This window comes from Chlorocebus sabaeus, chromosome 1 (genome assembly GCF_047675955.1).
Source record: "Chlorocebus sabaeus isolate Y175 chromosome 1, mChlSab1.0.hap1, whole genome shotgun sequence".
Lineage (NCBI taxonomy): Eukaryota > Metazoa > Chordata > Mammalia > Primates > Cercopithecidae > Chlorocebus > Chlorocebus sabaeus.
The window spans coordinates 127,246,723-127,268,613 of record NC_132904.1 but is presented as its reverse complement, the minus strand read 5'-3'; the positions used below and the strand labels follow the sequence as shown (position 1 = coordinate 127,268,613).

At 44.3% G+C, this 21,891-nt stretch overlaps 1 protein-coding gene across 8 annotated transcripts in view; it reads right to left on the bottom strand.

The window, feature by feature from the left end:
• The window catches only part of NTM (neurotrimin), a 1,227,126-nt gene that overhangs the window by 720,347 nt on the left and 484,888 nt on the right, over positions 1–21,891 (bottom strand). Inside the window, exon 1 of one of the 8 annotated variants that reach the window (XM_008021541.3) lies at positions 11,526–11,736. The exons of the other annotated variants lie outside the window; for them this stretch is intronic. The gene's annotated coding sequence lies outside the window, so the exon portion shown is untranslated. Of the gene's footprint in view, positions 1–11,525; positions 11,737–21,891 lie in introns of those variants that run through there. 8 annotated transcript variants of the gene reach the window in all.

Below are 21,891 nucleotides of genomic sequence, written 5' to 3'. Positions count from 1 at the left end.
AGTGGGAATGGAGGAAGAGAAGCTTGAATGAGGAGGACAGACCAGGGGGGCAAATGCAACACTCCTGAGTGTCCTCAAATGTGCCCGGCCCCTGGGAACTAAGCTTCTGCCTCAGATGGTAGCAGCTGTGGATAATTCCACCTGCTTTACATGAGGGGAGGCCGCACTGTGACTGTTACAAAACTGCCAGCTCCTGCAGCAGAGGCAAAGGGAGTGATGACAACCAGGCCACAGAGGGACCCGGGTAGGGATTTGGGGACAGGCTTCCTGCTGTTCTGTGCACAGAGACTTAGCCAGAGAGCAGCAGCTTGCTGCTCTCAGTGGGGCCGTGCAGCACATCTTCCAATGGGTGTGGCTGGGCGAACTGGTGTTCCAGTGTGCTAAGTTTAACCACAGAAGCCTTCCACTAGCACGCTGTCATCGGTAGTTCAGCATTTGGTAAATATGTGAGGTGACAATGTAAAGTGCTTCATCTGTAACTGTCTGCAATTTCAATTTAACTCAATAAGCACATGTTTGACATCTAATATGCATCCATTTCTTTTTCTGAGCTTTGCTTCCCTCCATGAGGCTTTGCACCCTTTTGGATAGACTTTGGCTGAAAACATTTTATTCATACATTTCAATAGATTGGTGATGCGTCACAGCAGCCCAAATATTCTTCACATTAAAAATTGAGAGGAGCACTCTCCACAGTTCTAGTACATTTTGTGGAACTGGTGTCTGAGTTATCTGTTGCTGCATAACAAATCAGGCCATAGCCTAAGCTACCATAACACTTTACTATGCTCACAGTTTCTGCAGGGCAGGAATTCAGCAGCAGCCTGGCTGAGCAGTTCTGGTTCAGGGTCACTTACGAGGTTGAAGTCAGAGGTAGACTGGGGTTGCAGGCAGGGGTTTGACTGCAGTGGGTGGATCCACTTCCAAGGTGGCCCATGTACATGGCTGGCAAATTGGTGCTGGTGATGGCTGAAGGCTTCTCTAAGGAGCTGCTCAAATGTCCTCAGGACGTGGTGGCTGGCTTTCCCCCATGCAAGTGACACAGAAATGAAGGCAAATGTGATAATACCTTCTATGACCTGGTCCCTGAAGTCACATGCCATCACCTCTGCCATTTTCTATTACTCACAGACTGTGGAAAGGAGCTATCCAAAGGTGGGTGTACCAGGAGGTGAGGGTCCCTGAAGTCATCCTTGAAGGATGGCTGCCACAGTTAGCAGTTAATCTTCAGAATCTGCTTCTCACAATCTTCAGGAACATGTGTTCACGAACACAGATATGTAAGTGAATCACCGTAGCTTTATATGGGGAAAGTCTGGTCTTTCCCACCTTGGTTGACATGTTTCATACATTACATTGGCTCTGGCGACTTCTGTTCCACCACCCAGTTGCAGCCCAGTTCCAGCACCAGGTCTTCCTTCCTAATGCCTCTATTTTCTCATTAGTTCCATTCTGCTTCTAGCTCCAGTTTCTTGCTATTAGCAATAGGAGTAACGTGTGTTTAGGTCCTCAGCTCCTTTTGAATTAAAAATCTTTTGTCTTTCTTCCTTGTGCTTTTCCTCCTTCTTTATGTAAGTGGATTCCCCTTTGATCTATTGTTCTCTCAGTCCCAGAGCAATCTGATTCCACACAGAGGAGCCGGAGAGGCAGAGAGTCAGAGGATTTATCCTGTAATTACCAAATTCATGTTCATACGCGGCGTGTAGCGTGTGATTATGAACTGCCCGAATTCATGTCCATACGTGGCGTGTAGCGTGTGATTATGAAATGCCCGAATTCATGTCCATACGTGGCGTGTAGCGTGTGATTATGAAATGCCCGAATTCATGTCCATACGCGGCGTGTAGCGTGTGATTATGAAATGCCATCATACATGCAGCAGCCAGGAATTAGTTCTGCACAGATCCAAGGTGTTATTTGAAGCTCGAGTTCTAATTGAGTTTCTCTACCTTCCTATCCTAGGATATCCTGCTATTACCTCATACTTAACAAGTTTAAGAAAAGCCACATTCATTATCCTCCTAAAGCCAGCTCCTCTTCCTGACTCACATTTTCTTGACCATATTGCCACCTTTTCCCTCCTCAGGTGCAAAGGCTAAAAACCCAAAGTGTCACTTCAGCTTCCTTGGTCCCTGATGCCCCTTCCTACACTCAGAGATAGATGTGGAATTGCTTCCCTCCTCCACGCCTCTTTCCCATTCTTATAAACACCTCAGTCCAGGTTCCCCTCAGCTCCCATCCCATTATTTACATCAGCATCTCTTTGTCTGGCCACCTCTAATGCCTCCAATCCAATCGATTCTGCACGCTTTCACCAGATCAATTTTTCTTAAATGCCACTTTCATTTCACTCTTCTGCTCTAAAATCCTTTCAGCATTTCTCCACTGATGTCAGGATCAAGTCTAAACTCCTTGGTCCGGCATTTAGGATCCTCAGCGTTCATTTCATAGCATATCCCCACGTATGTTTCACTCCCACCAACTCAAGCATCCTCATCTCATGCTCCCACTCACCCCTCCTCCATTCCCGGTGTGGTCTTAACCCTGCCTGCCCAGATGCTATCTACCTGCCAGTGCTCCACAGTCTCCGAGAACATTTCGCAGGGGCTCGAGCTTCTCCTGAATGCTTCCTCTCTGAAACCCTAAGTCAGGTTATCGTCTACTCTGCTCCTTGGCCCCAGTGTGTAACCTTGTGTTAAACCAAGCTCTCCTTGCTCCTGGTGCAGAGCTTTCTGAACCACAGTCTTCTTCTAAATGAAACTGTGGATCTCGCCTGCCTAGCTGGGATAAGCCCGCTGTTCTACATAGGAGAAGAATTCTGCACTTATTTACTAATGAATTCTGTGGGCCAAAAACCCCAATAAAAGCCCCAGGAACAAAGTTTTTAATGGGATTCTTTCTTCCTCTTCTGGTTCAGCAGTTGTTTTGGGTGGAAAGAGCTGGGTTTCCTGCCATGGTTTAATCCAAAGCCTTTGATTCTGGATCCGTGAGGGGCTTGCAGCATCCTGCCCCATGGAGGAGGCGCTCCATTTACTCCACCCTTGCTGGCGTCCCTAGTTTTGTTTGTTTGCTTGAACTAGGTTGATTTTCTCAGTTTACCCGGCTCGTTGTTGGACAGTTTAACGATTGTTTTGGTGCCATTGACAAGTGTCCTATTTAGGGCTACCCACTGTGGGAAGCTGGAGTCATCTGTGCCTTTGCATTTTTGCTTTCCACAAGATGCTGCTAGGGTGATGATGCCAGAACTGTGCAAATGACTCAAACAAAGAAATGTGTTTCTCCTGTCGCAAAGAGCAGGGATACCCACCTCCTTTACTAGACGAAGGGGTAGAAGCGAAAGAAAAACAGACATCCTGAGCTCTACCGTCCTCTGCAGATGGAAAGCCTTTCTTTGGTGCCTTCTCCCTGAGAGGGAATAGTGACCTTAAACCCACATCCTAATTAGCATTTATATTAAGTGAACTAGGGACTGGATAGAAGGGTTGAAGACAGAAGCATGTTTGGCTCTTCAGGAGGAGTGAATAAAGGAGAGTAGTTATTTACACATTCTGCAAATAAGGATCTATTAAGTGTCAGACCCAGGGCTTGGCATTGTTACTCATACAAAAAGCACCAGAGATAAATCCAGCTCTAATGCAAACCACAGTCTGCTTTTCCAGCGCCTTGCCCCATCAAGACGTCTTCGATCTTCTTGGGATTAAGTCCAATCCTGCCGATGAAACCTAGGCTGAGTCACAGTCAGGAAACCACACAGCATGAAAGCAGACACGGGGGAAATTGAAATAAGAGATGGAGAAGGCTTAGGTCATAGCTTCCATTACTGAGTGTGGGCAAGGTGCTTCCCTGCAGTGCATTCTCTCAGACTCAGTCCTGTCTGGGTTCAAATGACTTTAATAATAGGACTTTGAACACCCTTCTAAGCTTTATCATTAAGCCAGGCATAACAAAGCAAATGGCACACCATCCCAAGCAACCAAGCCTAAGCTCTCAGTGTGGCTGAGAAAAACCTGCCAGGAAGGTAGTGCCTGCGCGCCTCAGGGAAAGGAACCCTGGCAGTCATATCTCTCACATCCAGAGCACAGAAGCAGAGAGCCCTGCAGGACCCAAGCCTTTGTCCAGCTCAGCCTCCCGAGGTTCAAAGAAAACTGTGGCGGATGTTTCTTGTCCACACCCTGACTCATGAACCCCCAGTTTTGTTACTTTTAACTATTGGGCATGTGAATAGGCTTATTTCCATAAATGAGCTCCCCTGGTTTTTAAGAAAACATTTTACATTATTAACTAGTATTTGCATCTACTGTCAGTAGCATAAACACAGGAAAGCCAATAGGTTCAGGATTCCAAGTTTGGTATTCCATCATGACTTTATCATCAACTCATTGTAGGACACTATTGAATCCAATGTCTCTGAAGATATTTTATCTTTAATAAATGAACCAACTGGGCCAGAAGATATCAGAGAAAGCTCTACAAGCAGGGTACATTTAAAGAGAGAGAGAGAGAAATAGAGACAGGGAAAATGCGAAAGAGAGAGAGGGGATATAAAAAAGGGACAGAGAGAAAGACAAAAAGAGCAAGGAATAATTGATAGGCTGAAAAGAAAGGCGGGAATGAACTAGTTCCCTGGACATGTTCCCAGGAGCAAGGCCTGGAATTGAGGGCTGTGGCTTCACACATATCTGATTAAGGCACAGCCTCTGGGGTCAGGAGGCATGAGGCTGTCAGGGCCTGTCACCATAAGAAATGATGGGACATCCTCACATGGACAAAGCTCCAAAAAGGAACTTTCTTTCTTAATTGAGGTTTTTCTAATATGTCAGTTGACAGAAAGCAACTGAGAAACATTCATACTGGTGAAAGGAAGGACGATTTCCTCAACACCTATTCTATGTCACCCTGAGCCCTGAGTTCTTACCTGTCAAGTCATCTCATGCACTCATTCAAAAATGTTTACTGATCAAACCGTGTGTACGAGGTTTGACAACACAGAAAACAAAATACAATCATCACCTGCCTTCCTGGAGTCTCCAGTCCAGTTTACAATCTAGCATGGAGAGTGATGGTAAATACGTACAACAATAATCAATTTCATTCTCTTTTAATAAATACTACATGAAAATTAGAGTCCTTGTTTTATAGACAAAAACCTGAGTGTTGGAGGGTTCACACACCTCGTCTTGCATTTTGCGACTAGTGTTCATTACAGGCAGGCTCTGCTAACCCTGACCCCAGGCTCTTTCATACATACTCCCCTACCCCAGGAGAGAGAGGCCATCATTGAGGGAAGGAAGAAATGGAAAAATGACAAAGTTGCAATTATGGGTCATGTCATGATTGGGATTAATTGGCCCAGGTGAAGTTATTACTTGTTCATCCAAAATTTTAATTTATACTTTGGCCACTGATGTGACCCAGGGATAACTTACTGAAACAAGATTTATTATAAAAACAAACAAACGAAACACAGTACAGGGAGGACTATAACCACAAAACAGTGGAGAAGCATGGGGGCCCCACTCTTCTCTCTGAGGGAGTGAACAAAGAATGGCAAGAAGGCCAGTAGCTTCAGGCCTCCTGAACCACCCGCAAAGGCAATTTCACTCACAACTTCATAAAACCTCCGGCCATAAATGTGTCTCTTTTTGCCAGCTCTTGGCTGGTTGCAAGTGATGCAGACATTTGTGTGAGATACACAAAGCATTTTAGCTGCTCAAAAGCTATCAGCACTTGCATGCTAGGTTTGAGCAACACAGATCCTGCGGTACTCAGGGCATCAAAGGGGATTATCCAGAAACCGATAACAGATTTTAATTTAGATGATCATGATGGGGGCTCAGGAGGAGGAGGTTGAGAAATGGACAGATTTAACTCCAGGGTGGTAAAAGAAATGAGATGAAACTGATGATAAAGATACAGTTAGAGGTCTATTTAGCCAGCCACCATGTGGTCTCTTAAACCACAGCCTCCTTTTTTTGTGCTGGGATAGGAAAACTCCCTAAAGCACGCTGGCCCATTGCCTAGGATTCTAGACTGCCAGGGAGAGTTTAATAGCTATTATTGCTCTTGGTTGCCCTACATAGAAACAAAATGAACTTGCTAACAACTCAGGCTATTGAACACGGCATATCCTGATTTCAGGTGGGGTATGAGTGTGCCCACCCCCTTGACAGAACACTTTTTGCAGTCAGTTCCCACGTGTTATTTTATTCTGTCTTGGCCACTGAAATCCTCCATTGTAAATGTTTTTCTACTATTTTCCAAACCCATTACTGTCATCACTGTCCAGTCACTGGCCATCAGTCTCTTCTGCATCTATTTAATGAGGAATCACTCAGCATCTATCTACCTAGGACATCAATAATACATTTATTGATTCAGTTGTTTAACAAATATTCATTGACTGATCACCTATTATCTTCCAGGACCTGTGGTCGACACAGAAAATACAGCAGTCAGCCAGCTGTGGTGGCTCACACCTGTAATCCTAGCACTTTGGGAGGCTAGACAGGAGGATCGCTTGAGGCCAAGAGTTCAGGACCAGTTTGCACAACACACTGAGAGCCTAGCTCTACAAACAAAAAATTTTTTTAAATAGCCCAGCATGGTGCTGTGTGCCTGAAGGTGTGTGAATCGTTTGAGCCACAGTGGCTGAGGTAGGCAAATCACTTTAGCCAGGGAGGTTGAGGCTACAGCGAACTGTGATGGCACCACTGCACTCCAGCCCGAATGACAGAGCCAGACCCTATCTCAAAAACAAGCAAACAAACAGAAAACACAGCAGTGAACTGGACGAACTTGGTCTCTTGTTGTCCTTGGGGACAGTTTCTCTTGATGCAGTGAGGCAGAGAAAGAAAAAAGAAAACAATTGTGAAAGAGCATTTACAATTATAAATAAGTAGCATCAAAAAGAAAGCACAGAATTGAAACAATGATTAATAGAGTGGGGTGGGGAAGCTGCCTTAGGTGAGATAGTCCAGTAAGAGGCTTCCAGGCAGCTACGAATAGGACTCTCTACCAAGGAACCATTGAAGCTGACTTCAAATTGAAGAGGGCACCTTTATTTATCTTTTTCAAACTTTAAATGTTACAAACACTCAACAAGCTAGGAATAGAAAGAAACGTCCTCACCCCAATAAAGGGCATGTACAAACCACCCAGGGTTAACATCATACTTACTGGGGACAGACTAAAAGCGTTCCCCCTAAGATTAGGAACTGTACAAGGATGTTCACTCTTGCCACTTGCGTTCAGCATAGCACAGGCAAAACAGATAAATAAAATCCTTCCAGATTGGAGAGGAAGAATTAAAGCTATCACTGTCTGCAGATGACATAATCCCATACAGAGAAGATTCCAAGGAATCCACTAAGAAAGTATTAGAACTAAGAGATACATTCAGCAAATGTAAAGGGTACACAATAAATATACAAAAACAAATTATACTTTTCTACACTAGCAGTTAACAATCCAAATGTGAAATCAAGAAAATCATTTCATTTACAACAACATCAAAAAGAGTCAAGTACTCAGGGATAATTTTAATGAAATAATTGCAAAACTTCCACTCTGAAAACTATAAAACACTACGGAAAGGAAATTTAAAAGACCCAAGTAAATGAAAAGTCACTCTGTGAACACAGATTGGAAGACTTAATACTTTTAAAATGTTAAACTTCTAAGTGTATTGATTGATTCACCATAATCCTTATCTAAATCTCGATTTGCCATTTTTTTTTTGCAGAAATTGACAAGCTGATCCTAAAATTAATATGGAAATCAAGAAACCCACAATAGATACAATAGTTCTGAAAAATAAGAACAAAGTTGGAGGCCTCACATTTCCTGATTTCAAAATGTACTAGTAGCCTACAGTAATCAAAACAGTGTGAGTTTTGACTTAAGGGCAGACATATAGACCAATGAAATAGAATAGAGTCCAGAAAAAAAACCCTCACATATATAATACATGATCAATTGATTTTTGACAAGTGTGCCAAGAAAACTCAATGAGGGAAAGAATAGTTTGTTAAAAACTGATGCCAGGACAACTGGGTATCCACATAAAAAGGAAGGAAGTGGGATTCCTACCCCTCCCCACCCCCTCCCCCCCAAAAAAAAGAAAGAAAAAAAGACCTTAAATTTGATCATGGACTTTGACATAATAGCTAAAATGAAAATAAAAAGAAACTATTAGAAGAATATATATGGGTAAATCTTTGCAACCTTGGGCCACAAAACAACTTCTTAGATATGACAACAAAAGCACTTGTGACAAAAGAAAATCTAGATTAACTGAACTTCATCAAAATTAAAATTTTGTGCTTCAAAGGACGTTATCAAGAAAGTGAAAGAAGCTACAGAGTGGAAGAAAATATTTGCAAACAATATAGTTAATAAAGGACTAGTATCCCACATATATGAAGAACTCTTATAACTCAATAATAAGGCAAATACTCAATTTAAAAAATGGTCACAGGATCTGAATAGTCCTACCTCCAAAGATATACAAATATATATAATGGCCAATAACCACATGAAAATATACATCACTACTCATTAGGGAAATGCAAATCAAAACCACAATGAGATACCACTTCACACCCACGAGGAAGATTATAGTAAAAAAAGACAGGTCATAACAAGGATTGAGGAGAACTCAGAGAATTGGAACCCTCACACACTGGTGATGTGACTGTCAAATGGTGTGGCCACATTTTGAAAAACAGTTTGACGGTTCCTATAAATTTGAAACACAGAGTTATCATATGACCCACTCCTAGTCAAATACTGAATAGATACAAAAATATATGTCTACACTAAAACTTGTACATGCACGTTCATAGCAGCATTATTGATAATAGGTAAAAAGTAAAAACAATCCACATGTCCATCAAATGATGAATGGATAAACAAAATGTAGCAGATCTACACAATGGGATATTATTTGACCATAAAAGGAAGCAGAGTATGAAACCTGCATGCTACAACACACATGAACTTTGAAAAATGATGCTAAGTGGAAGAAGTAAGTCACGTAGGACCACACAGTATATGAGTCCATTGATATTCAACGTCCAAAATAGGCAAATCTGTGGGGACATTCGTAGATTAGTGGTTGCCCAGGACTGAGTGTACGGGACAATGTCAAGAGTGACTGTTAATGGGTACAAAATTTCTTCATGGGGTCTTGAAAATGTTTTAGAATTAACTGTGCTTATAGTTGCACAATTCTGTCAATATACTAAACACCAATACATTTCACAATTTAAGCTTTTGAATCGTAAGTTATGTGAATCATATCTCAATCAAGCTGATTTCTTAAAATGAGGAGGAAGTAGTCAAGCAATAAGCTGGGATAACAGTAACTGAAGCCACACTACACACTACTCAAACTATGGTCCATGGACTAACAGGGTTATTAGCATCACTTGAGAGCTTACCAGGAATGCAAATTTTGGCCCTCACCCTAAGTCTGTGGAATTGTATTCTTCATATTAATAAGATTCCCAATTATTCATACACACATTATAATTGAGAAGCACTGGCTAAGCAGAGAGAGGATAAAGTCAAGACCCTGAAGTGGGTATGTTGGAGGGATGGAGAGAAGCCATGTGGTTTAGCATGAAGAAAATGATAAATGGCACTGAGTTAGTGGGGAGAGGCAAGCATGGGACACAGGTGCAGGGCTTACAGTCTAGGGGATGAAGTTTGAATTTCACTGCAATGGAGGAAGATTAACAGGATTGAGCAAAGGAGTGACATTATCACAATTGCTGCTGTATAGAATATTAATTGAGCCAGATCAAGAGTTGAAGTTGAGAGACTGGTTAATTGTTGGGCAGAAATACATTTGTGCCTTGAACTAAGATGGCAGTAGTGGAGATGAAGAGGGAAGTCTGATTACAAGATGTATTTTGCAGGTAGAATGGACAGGACTTGCTGACAATTAAATATAGGTGGTAAGTGAAAGGAAAGCTTCAGGGATGACTCCTGGGCATTTAGCATGAGCTCCTGAGTCAATGGTGGTTCCATTTACTGACATAGGGACAATTGATGGGGACAGATATATAGCATCACATAAAAAGGAAGCTCAACTTGGAGAATGTTAAGTTTGAGCTTTCTGAAAGGTGTCCAAGTGGAGACGTCAAGTAGACAGATGGATGTGTGAGTCTAGAACTCAGAGATGTTTGGGCTGAAGATATAAATTTGAGAGTCATTAACATAAAGATGCCACTTAAATGAGATCACCTAGGGAGAGTGTAGAGAATCCGAAGCAATTTTAAAATGCCAAAGAGGGATGTTAGTTTCACTATCTGATTGTCAAGCCAGGAAAACACTGGGAACTCTATGGGGAGTGAATATTAAGTAGAGCCAGTCTTCTGGGAACTTGGAATCGAAAGGAAGCATTGATAGAGACCGACTTTTTGAGAAGGATATTTTCGACTTATTTAATAAGTGGTAAGATACTGGTATTAACCACTCAGACCAGGCTCTGAACACTGCACCACATGGCGATGGAAACCCCCATCCTTACTCTTGCAGTTTAGGAGAATAGGTGAATCAAGAAAATGTTGGAGATAGGTGGGTTTAAGTTAACAGAACAACAAAGGCCATTCAGGGAATTTTGGCAGGATCTATTCACCAACCCAAATGAACTATTTTCAGTGTTTCAGCAACTGAGGCAGCCTCCTGGTACAGCCTGCCTGAGTAGCAATCTGCCACCCATACAGAGACCCAAAAGATGAATTCAGTACTTTAATTAATAAAGTGGCCTGAAAAATAAACTGGAGAGAGATTTAGTTCCTTTTTAAATCTAATTCATAATTTTTACTAGTAAAAAACCTATTTGTGCCACCAATATAACTCTTATTTCCTGTGTTTTGAACCATACAGCACGCTGTTTAGGTGCCTGTTGCTTCATTAGAGAGAACAAGGAGTATGTCTTGCTCATGATCCATATTCAGACAGTGCTTACTCCAGTATTCTAGAATAAATGCAACACATGTGCAGTTCTCAGTAAATGTTTGTTGAATAAATGTACACGTATATATGACTAAATAAAGAGGAGTAAAAATGAGGCCAGAAAAGACATTCTCTCATCCCAATGAGTCAGACACAGACCACAGTTCATTTTGAGAAACTTAGAGCCAGATGAGACCTTATATATCATTAAATGCATTGGTTTTCATACTGTGCTCCAGGAATCCCCTTGGAATCAGAACTACAGGCTTCCTGGGGCTGCCTTAAAAAAAAAAAAAAAAAAAAAAAAGGAGAGGGAAGGGGTTTTGAGGTGGGAGGCATTTTGGTCCCCTAATCCCTCTTCAACTAGAGAAACAATTTTATCTGCTTCCAAATGAGATTTCATTAAAACAAATGATTTAATTATTAAAAAAGGGTCTTAAAGAAAAATGTTTAAAACTATGATATGGTGTAAATTGCTCTATTTTTGTCATTAAAAACCCAAAGAGTTTCACTATTAAAATGCAGAGAGACCCAGAGAGGCCAGGTGACTCTGCCAAACTTACAGTTAGTAGGGAAGAGACTGGGACTGTGATGGTGCTGTGCTGCATCATGCTCCTTCTGCCTCAATTCCTACACCAACTGCCGGAATGACCTTGCTGCCACCACTATCCATCTGTATGCTCCCCGAAAGACCACCGGACCAGAGAGCTGTCCAAGCCAAATGGAGGTTGAGGTTGAAAGGGCGTGGCCCACCCCTCTCAGATCTCATCCTGCCTCCTGGCCCTTACCCAACTTATAGGAGAATTTGAATACTGAGCAAGGCACGGAGAGGTGCCCATCCCAAGCTCCAAACCTGAATCTATTCAGAATCCAGCTCCGAGCTGTACTGGGCATATGATCTTCAAGCTGAGGAGATGCATTCTGCCAAGAAGCAGATGGGCAAATCAGATGATCCCTGATCCCGACTCAATTCATTATTCAGAAATAAGAACTGTTTCTCATTAGACCTCAAAAGTAACTCCTGGTTTCATATGGGAAAAAAAAGTGAATGTTTATACAGAAGAGTAGTGACACTTAAGGCTGGCAGGGGTTATGGGCCTCTTACACTGAGGCTTTGTTTCTTGTTGTGTCTGGACAGGCAAACCTATCTCCCATTCTGCCTTCCTGCAGCCCATAAGTACCTCCTGGCCAATGGTCATGTTCCTTTCTTGGCAGTGGGCCTACTAAACGTTAGGCAGGGTATTTACATTCCCTATTATATGTTTTAAATTTCTCTGGCAGAAGAACTGTAAATGCAAGCAATAGCATGGCTGGGAGGCAGGGGGCCATAATTAAAATCCCCTTTTTGTTTTTTAAATGGCTTATTAAAATGCTTGTGAAACCTGCTGCACAAAGCAGCAGCCAAAAGCCCGTTGCTGCTAAATGGAATGAAATGGATTTTTCAAATGTCACGCTAGTATCCACTTAATAATACATTTTCCTATAGACAGGACAATAATATATATTTTAATCACTTTTCTACAGGCAAATAGACTGTACAGGAGCTGCCCTTCACTGGCACTTGGAAATTATGAATTTTTCAATAACCTTTTCTATTATTCATCCTGTGTTATTCCGTAACATTTCTGCATGAGGAATGTGCTTCCCAGACACTTTATGAATCTCTTCTATTATTTATTAAACAGCAAGGTGTCTCCCTACAACCCTCACCCCAAACCCCCAGAGAGGGCTGCTGGGAGGAGGGTCCACACATGCACAGCTACCTCCCGGTTATTAGTAATTTCATATCTATAACAGAAACCGATTGAGAGAGTTCCTCCATGTGGCTCAACTTCGGCCGCTGGAGGTGAGCCACCTCGGAGAGGTGACGTGTACTCTTTGGGATAAGGCAAGAAACACAATCAGCCTAAGGCAGTCTCTGTTTATAACATGTGGGGCATATTGTCTGCTCCTTAACTGTCCTTGCTCCAGAAGGCAGTCACTCGCAGGGTCTAACTCTGACCAGGGAGGCAGGTTCCTGACTTGCGTTTTCTGCTACAGATCTAGGTCTGACTGGGAGAAATCCCCAACCATTCTTCATGGGTCAGCTGCAGCCTTAACTTCTCTGGGAGGCCTTTCCTGACATATTCCAGGCACATACACGTTTTCTGTGCTTCTGGGGTGCCCTGTCCTGTGCCTATCACAGCATCAGTCACACAACAATATTTCACTGTTGCAAGCCATACGAGGGAGGGACAGGTTCTCTCCTGCTCACCAAGAGGTATTCAATAATTATTTAGAATGAATGAATGGATACATAAATAATACAGCCAATAAAATGTTCCTCTCTAAAGCAGCTGTTAATAGGGTCTAGAAGATGCTGAGATCTATGTGGCAGAACCATTTACTGCTCATCAAATATCCATGCACTCTGACAGATTCTCCCTCTGTCCCCTTGAAGTTATACAGGGTTATACAGGGCCATGTGACTAGTTCTGCTCGGGACTGGGGAGATGGGGCATAGCTCGCTCAGGGGCCAATGCATCAAAATGAGAAGAGAAGCCAGGTGTGGTAGCTCATTGGCTCATGCCTGTAATCCCAGCACTTTGGGAGGCTGAGGTGGGTGCATCACCTGAGGTCATGAGTTCGAGACCACCCTGGCCAACATGGTGAAACCGTTTCTACTAAAAATACAAAAAGTAGCCAGGCTTGGTGGCACACGCCTGTAATCCCAGCTACTAGGGAGGTTGAGGCAGGAGAATCACTTGAACCAGGGAGGCGGAGGTTGAAGTGAGCTGAGATTGTGCCATTGCACTCTACCTGGGTGACAAGAGCAAGACTCCATCAGAAAGAAAGAAAGAAAGAAAGAAAGAAAGAAAGAAAGAAAGAAAGAAAGAAAGAAAGAAAGAGAGAGAGAGAGAGAGAGAGAGAGAGAGAGGAGGGAGGGAGGGAGGGAGGGAAAGAAAGAAGAAAAGGAAGAAGAAAGAAGGAAAGAAAGAAAAGGAAGAAAGAAAGAAAGAAAGAGAAAAAGAAAAGAAAAGAAAGAAAGGAAAGAAAGAAAGAAAAAGAAAGAAAAAGAAAGAAAGAAAGAAAGAAAGAAAGAAAGAAAGAAAGAAAGAAAGAAAGAAAGAAAGAAAGAAAGAAAGAAAGAAAGAAAGAAAGAAAGAAAGAAAGAAAATGAGAAGAGAGCAGCAGTTCTCTCTGCTGCTATAGTGCTGGTGGAAGCAGGTGTTCAGCTGGTGCAGTTTTTAAGGTGGCAGAGTTCCCATCAGCCTGGAACCCCAGTGACTAATGGAGGGGGGAGCTCCCTGCCCCGAGTGCACGCACGTGACACACACAGTGACCTGTGTTCCCTCTGTGCAGTGTGGGAGCAATAGACCTTTGTTTCGTTAAAGCCACACAGAATCCTGACTAACAGTATCTACATAACCAGGATAGTGTAGAAAGACAAGCGTGTAGTGAAAGAGATTTGTTGTTGTTAGCTTATTTTGTTTTGTTTATCATTTCCAAACCCTTCCACTTGGGAACATGGAAATTTACCAGAACATTACCATCTGGCACCACAACTAGAAGATAAAACAGTTCTGGAAAAGTTTCTGAAATTCTGAAAATGTGACCTAGCCTTAATATTCCCTTGAGGCATCTCTTGCAACAGTGATCGTCAGGGGGATTCTCCCACCTCTGAGAAACGGTGAGTTGTGTCCCCATACACCGGTGTCTGCTCCCTTGTATCCTCCCCTTCCAGCCTGGAGAGGCCAGGGTCTGAGCTCAGTCCCCAGGGGACCCCTCGCCCTGCTCCTCCATGGAGTCTGAAGGAGCAGAACCAGCTGGACCCCAGCCTAAGGGCTGGAGACACGTGGCTCCTGCCCCTGGGGCCATGGCCGCTCAGGCTGGCCATGTTTCCGGTTTTGTGGCAGGTCTCTCTTTGGGATTTTCTAATGGGCTGTGAACTCCTGATGGTCTTTTCTGCACCCTGGGCAAAATGGACTCTGTCGAATTCTTCTGGGTGAACTTTTCCTAAAGCTAATAAGGCTTAACAAAGATAATAAAGATAACAAGGGGCTGCTTGGTGCTGGGAGATGTGCACTCCCTTGATCCACAGACCAACGGTAGGAAATGGAAGATTTTAACTGAATGTTCTCTCCATTTGCTTTTGCCTACCCCTCACTCTGGGGCACCTGAAAAGGGGTGATTTCTGTGGAGACACTGAGCACAAAGCTCAGGGACAGGGCCATTGCACTCCAAGACCCCTCCTTCTCAGGGGTAAAAGTAGAGGGTGGTGCAGTGCAGTGGAAACAGGAACAGGAACTTGTGCGCCTTAGGCCTTGATATGTCCAGGTAGGATAAAAGAGGACATTGGCCCAGAACGCGGAAGCTGAAGTGGACAGGGGAGATGGGAAGCTGGAATTGTGTTTCCCAGCTGGAATTTGCTGAGCGCAGCCTCTGCAGGTGCTTCCCCGCCAAGCTGGTGGGGAAAGCAGTACAAGTGGAGGCAGGGTGAGGTGGAAAGGGGAGGATGGACGGAGAGAGAGACAGAGAGACAGAAGCAGACACAAAGGGGTGGAGAGAGGAAGACAGAGCCAGTGCCATAGACAGCTTGAACCTCCCACGTGGCATTAAAGGGGCCCCTAAGTTTCCTAAGGGCCCAATCTGAGTGTGATGGTTAATGCCAAGTGTAAACTTGATTGGATCGAAGGATACAAATTATTGATCCTGGGCGTGTGTGTGAGGGCATTGCCAAAGGAGATTAACATTTGAGTCAGTGGGCTGGGAAAGGCAGACCCACTCTTATCTGGATGAGCTGCCAGCGAAGCTAGAATATAAGCAGGCAGAAAAATGTGAAAAGAGAGCCTGGCCTCACCTACCAGCCTCCATCTTTCTCCTGTGCTGGATGCTTCCTGCCCTCAAACATCGGACTCAAGTTCTTCAATTTTGGAGCTTGGCCTGGCTCTCCTTGCTCCTCTTCCTGCAGGCGGGGCCTATTGTGGGACCTTGTGATCATGTGAGTTAATACTCAACAAACGCACACACACATATACATATATATACGTGTGTGTGTGTTTGTGTGTGTGTGTGTGTGTATATATATATATTCCATTAGTTCGGTCCCTCTAGAGAACCCTAACACACTGAGTATCACATTAACTGGGAGAATCAGTCTGGGTTCCAGCCTCAGGGATGTCTGATGGAGTATGGGGCTGCACACAGGGACACAGGTAGAAGACCTTCGAGGGCTTGTGGAAAGGGTTGGGACCTCCGTAGTGTCCTTAGACATGCTTCCTGTTTCTGCAGATTTACCGGAACCCTAAATGAATGCTGTCCCTGCTGCCCAGCTAACTCAGCAGAAAGTAAGGCTAGAGAGGGGATGGCATGAGGAGGTTGGTGGAGGAGGAAAACCCAGATGGAGTATGTCAAGGGTCTGCAGACTATGGGCCTTGGGCCAGATTCCGCTGGCCACCTGCTTTTGTAAATGACGTTTGACTGGAGCGCAGCCACTGCCATTTGTTTACCTACGATGCCGTGATACCAGAGTCTGGTATTTGCAGTGGAGATCTTACGGTCCCCAAAGCCTAAAATATTCACTGTCTCACTCTTTACTAAATATGTTTGCTGATCCCTGGACTCTCACTTAAATAATAATCTTGAATTTGACAACAAAAGGAAGACAGACATTAGATCGAACTGAAGATACTAGAAGGCATCTAGATCAAGGTTTCCTATCATCAAGGGGAAGGAAAAGTCAGGTCAACAACACTTCGGAGTTTAACAGAAAGTCTTCTGGTGAAATATCGTGAGGTAGGTTCAGCCACAAGGGAGGTATTAGCTTCATGTCACAAACAAGAAAAACAGTGTTCCGGTCACACTGTTAGCAAATGTTGATGAGGACTCAGGGCATTCTTCCACCCTGCCATGCATATGGTGACTGCAAAAGGACCTAGCTCCTAAACAAAGCATGTCAATCAATCCAGGCATGGGCTCCCATATTTCATGCCCTATTGACAAGAACCCCTGGCTTCTTTCTACTGCTTTTTGTTCAACATGAGTAAACCATTCTCTGTCTAGCTCTGTCCCTGAATCTGCTCTGAAGTATTTAGGGTTTGCTTTTGAGCTCTCCCTGGGCTACTCTTGCCTTCCTGCACATCCCTCTAATTTTCCAAAGTCCTCAGTGGCTTCCAATAGGAGGCACAGAAGCTTGATATGCCTTCCCTGTCAACCCAAAACCTTCATCTGTACACAGCCCATCCCAGGGGTTTGTGAAGAATCCGTTCCAGCAAATACAAGTTTCCTTTCTTTCATCTGAGGCAAGCCTTCTCCACAGTCAGCAGCTCTCTAAATATCATTTATTTATGTGTGTTTTAGAATAAGAGGGAAACACCATTGCTTGAGATGGAGATGTCATTTGCAAAATAATAGTGTCGCAGCTGATGAGAGGCGAACACCCCCCAGAGTCAGTCCTACTAAATGACACATCTTTCTTCACTGTTTAGCTTGTGAGGATACATAAGCTGAGCACTTGCACTAATTTCAGGGTCTTTTTTCCCCTCCATGTGAACTGCTCAGCCCTCTTGAATGTACAGTCTTTATTCCTAATTGGATCTCATCAAAGCTTTCTGTTGCCTTCAGCTGGTGGAGGCGCGTGGTGATGTGGAGGGAGGTACAGACACCAGCAGGTGATTTGCTGGTGGACCAGAGCCTGGGTTTTTGCTGTGGGCGGATGAGCCCTACACAGACCAACAAGCCTCATGCTGAGACTCAGCTACAGCCATCCCACTTCCTTCAAGTCACTGCCCTTACTCCCCAAATGGCAAAACAGCTATGATGTGGAATTCTCTGTTAATTAAAGACTCAGTTGCATTAGACACTGTCCTAAGCATTCTGCATACATTATATGACTTAAGCCAAACAAAATATTATGAAGCAGATGGATCTTTAGACCAGTTTTATAAGTAAGAGAACAGAGCCCAGAGAGATTGAGCAAGTGGCTTAGAGACACACAGCTACTGAGTGGCTGAGTAGAGATGCAAGGACAGGTAGAGGAAGAGAGGAGAAATTACTGCAATATTTAAAGTACACAGTGACCTACTCTCCTGTCTTTCCTGTCAACTTCTCTAGGTCTCAATGCAGGTGAACCAGCCAGAGCTGGTTTCCTTCCTTCTACCTTCCTGCAAGATGTTGCAATACTTTCATCAGAAGAATTGTTACCAATATTAAATGAGTAAACTTTTAGGCATGGTGGCTCATGCTTATAATCCCAGCACTGTGGGAGGCTGAGGTGAGAGGATGGCTTGAGCCCAGTAGTTGGAGAATAGCCTGGGCAATATAGTAAAACCACCATCTCCAAAAAAATTAAAAAAAAAAAAAAAACATTAGCTGAGCAAGGTGGTATGCACTGCAGTCATAGCTACTTGGGAGGCTGAGGTGGGAGAATCACTTGAGCTTGGGAGGCGGAGGTTGCAGTGAGCTGAAATCTCACCACTGCATTCCAGCCTGGGTGACAGAGTAAGACCCTGTCTTGAAAAAAATTGGTAAACATTCCTTTTATTATAAATGTAATACGAGAATGTTACATAAGATTTTGGGGGAAAGGAGCTGAAGAGAACCAACTCCGAATATACTCAACTAATGCAAGCACTCAGTACTTGGTACAGGGCAGTCGTATTGATTTCAAAACATCTACAGGACATAGCATAAATTCTTTCTCAGATCCTCCCCAGTGCCAAATTTTTATAAATGACAAATAAATTGGATCTATTAGTGTGCATTACTTTCCTTGAATCCAATTGTCATGAGATATATACTGAGTTTTCCTGACTTCTAACTTTGTCTAGAACAATCATTCTTATGCATTTAGAGGCAAAGAGTCTTCCATGTTCATCAGAAACAAGAGTATATAAGGCTGGTGCATAGAATTTAGCAATCTCTGGACAGCAACCTAACCAAATACTGACTCTCTGAATGCATTCATCTTAACGAATCTATGTAAAAGATCCACTAGACACCATGTAGGCACTACAGGGGGGAAATACAATGAAACACAGGCCTTGCCTTCAGAGCGCTTACAGTCTAGTAGCAGACAGACAGACAAACAGATCATCATAAAGCAATCTGCCAAGTGCAGAAAGTGATATGCCCAGAAACCCAGACGAATATGATCCTCGTGAGGCCACAGAATGTGGTGTGAAACAAAGGAAAATACAAGAAAATACAAGGGGTTTTAGAACTAGACTGAGTGAATTTTAAATCTCAGCTTTGCCCATGTACTACCAGCTGGATGACCTTTGACTAGGCACTTGGGTTTGGTTTTCTCATCTATGAAGCAGAGGTGATAATGGCTTTTACAAAGCTCTAATAGGGAACAAACGGGGTAACGTGTCATCCACTTAGAACAGTGCGTGCTATGGCAGGGGGGCGTGGCAGGGGGGCGAGGCAGGGGAGCCTTTCCACTTGCCTTGTTTCAGATCCACAGGCAGAGTTGCCTTGAGCCCATGGACCCTGGTGAGGCTCAGTCCCCGACCTGACGTGATGGGTTGGGAACACCCAGCTAGCAGCCTGTCTCCAAAAGATGCAAGCACCCCACCTTCTGAGAGCTAAGCAAGGCGATGGCTCCCTCACTTGTCGAAAGACAACTGTAGCAGAGAAGGCAATTCTCCCTGTAATCTCCAGACTTCCTGAAGCAAAATCCAAACTGAAAGAGGGGACCTAGCAATTAGAGGAACTAATGGCACTGGGGAAGGAGAGGTGTAGGGGTCGGGGGGGGGCTGCAGGAGGGGCAGGGCTACTCTTTGCCTATTTCGTCTATTGAGTGGAGAGGGAGAGAATGAGAAATAAATAACAGTTTGCTTTTTGCTGGATGTTGGAGCACATTTCCTGCCAATAGTACCACTCATAAGGGCAACTGCTTGACACTTAGGCAAGAGAGTGTGCAGGGAGAACGGGACAAGATAAAATTACAAGTGACAGCATAGCCTGTGTCTGCAATTACAATGCATTGTAAACAAGGAGAATTGCAATTCCAGCTGCCAGACATGGCCGGAGATTGGCAGGGATGGGCAGCATCAGAGATGATGGTGGGCTGCTGCACGTCTGCTCTGAGCCCAGCATTGTGGGGAAGCAGGGGCCAGGGAGAGGGGACTCGGGGGCTGCAGCACGGGGAGTGTAGCAGGCCAGGGCTGGCAAGGAGACCAGGCAGAGCGAGGGGGCAAGCAGTGGTGGGGAAGGAGGAAAGAGGCCTGAAAGGTCAGCTTTGAACTGTGGAGTGTGTATGTGTATATGTGTATATAGTTTGGGGGGGTGTGTGTGTGTGTGTGGCATGTGTGTGTGTTTGTGTTGCGAAGGTGAATAGGAGAGAGGAAATTTCAGGTTCTGGTTGCTTGGCTCTCATCACCACTGCAGGACAAAATAAACTTGTTTTTTTTTTTTTTTTTTAACCTATTATATGCCAAGCTTTGTAAGGCATTTTAAACATGTCATTTGAATGATCTGTACTGGAATCATTCAAGCACTGGCCTGTTTACTAAACAAGTGATTACTGAGCATGTGTGATTTCCAGGCCCTGGGCTAGGCTTCGTGGATCTTAGGGTAAAAAGATATAGCCGCTGCTCTTAATGAGGTAGATGTTACAAAGCCATTTTGCAGATGAGGACATTGAGTCTCAGAGAGGTGAAGTTACATGCTCAAAGCTTCTCAGTTAATAGCAGCATGAGGACTCCAGTCTAGGCCTGAAGGCCCAGCATGCTCTACCACATTTTTAGCAGAGCCCCAGTAATTCTGCCTCCCATAGTCAGGGCCGTTCCTCTGATCCTTTGACAAATATTAAGTTAAATAGGATTAAGTGGGGTGAGTGCATAGTGGATGCCCAATAAAAATAGTTTCCTACCCCTCATCACTGACTTAACCATTGACTTAACCTGTTATGAGGAGCATCATTATCCAACCAGAGGCCAAAGTGCTCTATTTGTGTAAGAGGAGGAAAAGAAGAGGTGACTGACTTCCAGCAGGTGAGGCTGTGGGATGGGCTCCCAATAACTGAGTAGTTCTTACCCAGAGCATAACACAAGAACTGTTGCCCTAATAAAGTCAGAAACGAAGGAAGCTTTACCTTGCAGCAGGAGGAATTCAGGTTAGACACAGGGAAGTGCATTTCAGCTGTGAATGAAGTGCCCCCTTCCCATTCATGCTGATGCCTGCTGCTGGGCACATGAGCACTCTGGGCATTTTCCCAGTGGCTGTGATGAGCGGAGTGAGCCTTCCATGCTCTCAAGCTTCCTCCATGTGACTGACAGAACCTATCTACCTGGTGAAAGACACACTGAAGGCAACAGAGTTGGGGTTTTCTTTATCAGTGACCCTTTCGGGGAACAAATCTCCAGCCTTGCCTCATTTGAGCTGGGAACTATCTGGCTCAGCTCAACAGTAGACAGTCCTGTTAGGCAGGGAATCCATGCATCTCTGTGTAGGGTTGTCAGATGGGACGAATCTCAGCAGACTGGGTCCTAAACCCAGTGGGGAGGCAGGGTGTGCCCCCCTTCCATCTCCCCCAGCTCAGCTCCATGGACTGTCAGCAGCGGATAGACCAAGCAGGCCCACGGGAGACTTCGTCTCTCCCCAGCAGGGCCTCTGAGCACAGCACAGCTTGTCTCTGCGGGAAGTCATTTGTTACAGATCTGGGCCCCCCAAGAGGGCCCCCCTTTCCCCAGGGACCATTCAGTACTGGCTGAGCCTTCTGGTTCTGCGATGAGTGAGTGACATGGGGAAGATGAGAGCAACGTGCAGAGAACCCTGCAGTGGGGGCTGGGAGGAGGTGAGGAATTTGAGTCTTAACAGCTGAGCTGGCAAGAAATTTCCCTAAGAAGTTGAAGCTCTGGCTGAATCAGTGCTGCTGACTCTCCCAGAATGGATGAACTGAAACTACGCCCAAGGATTTCATTTGGTTCATCCAGCCTGCTTGCC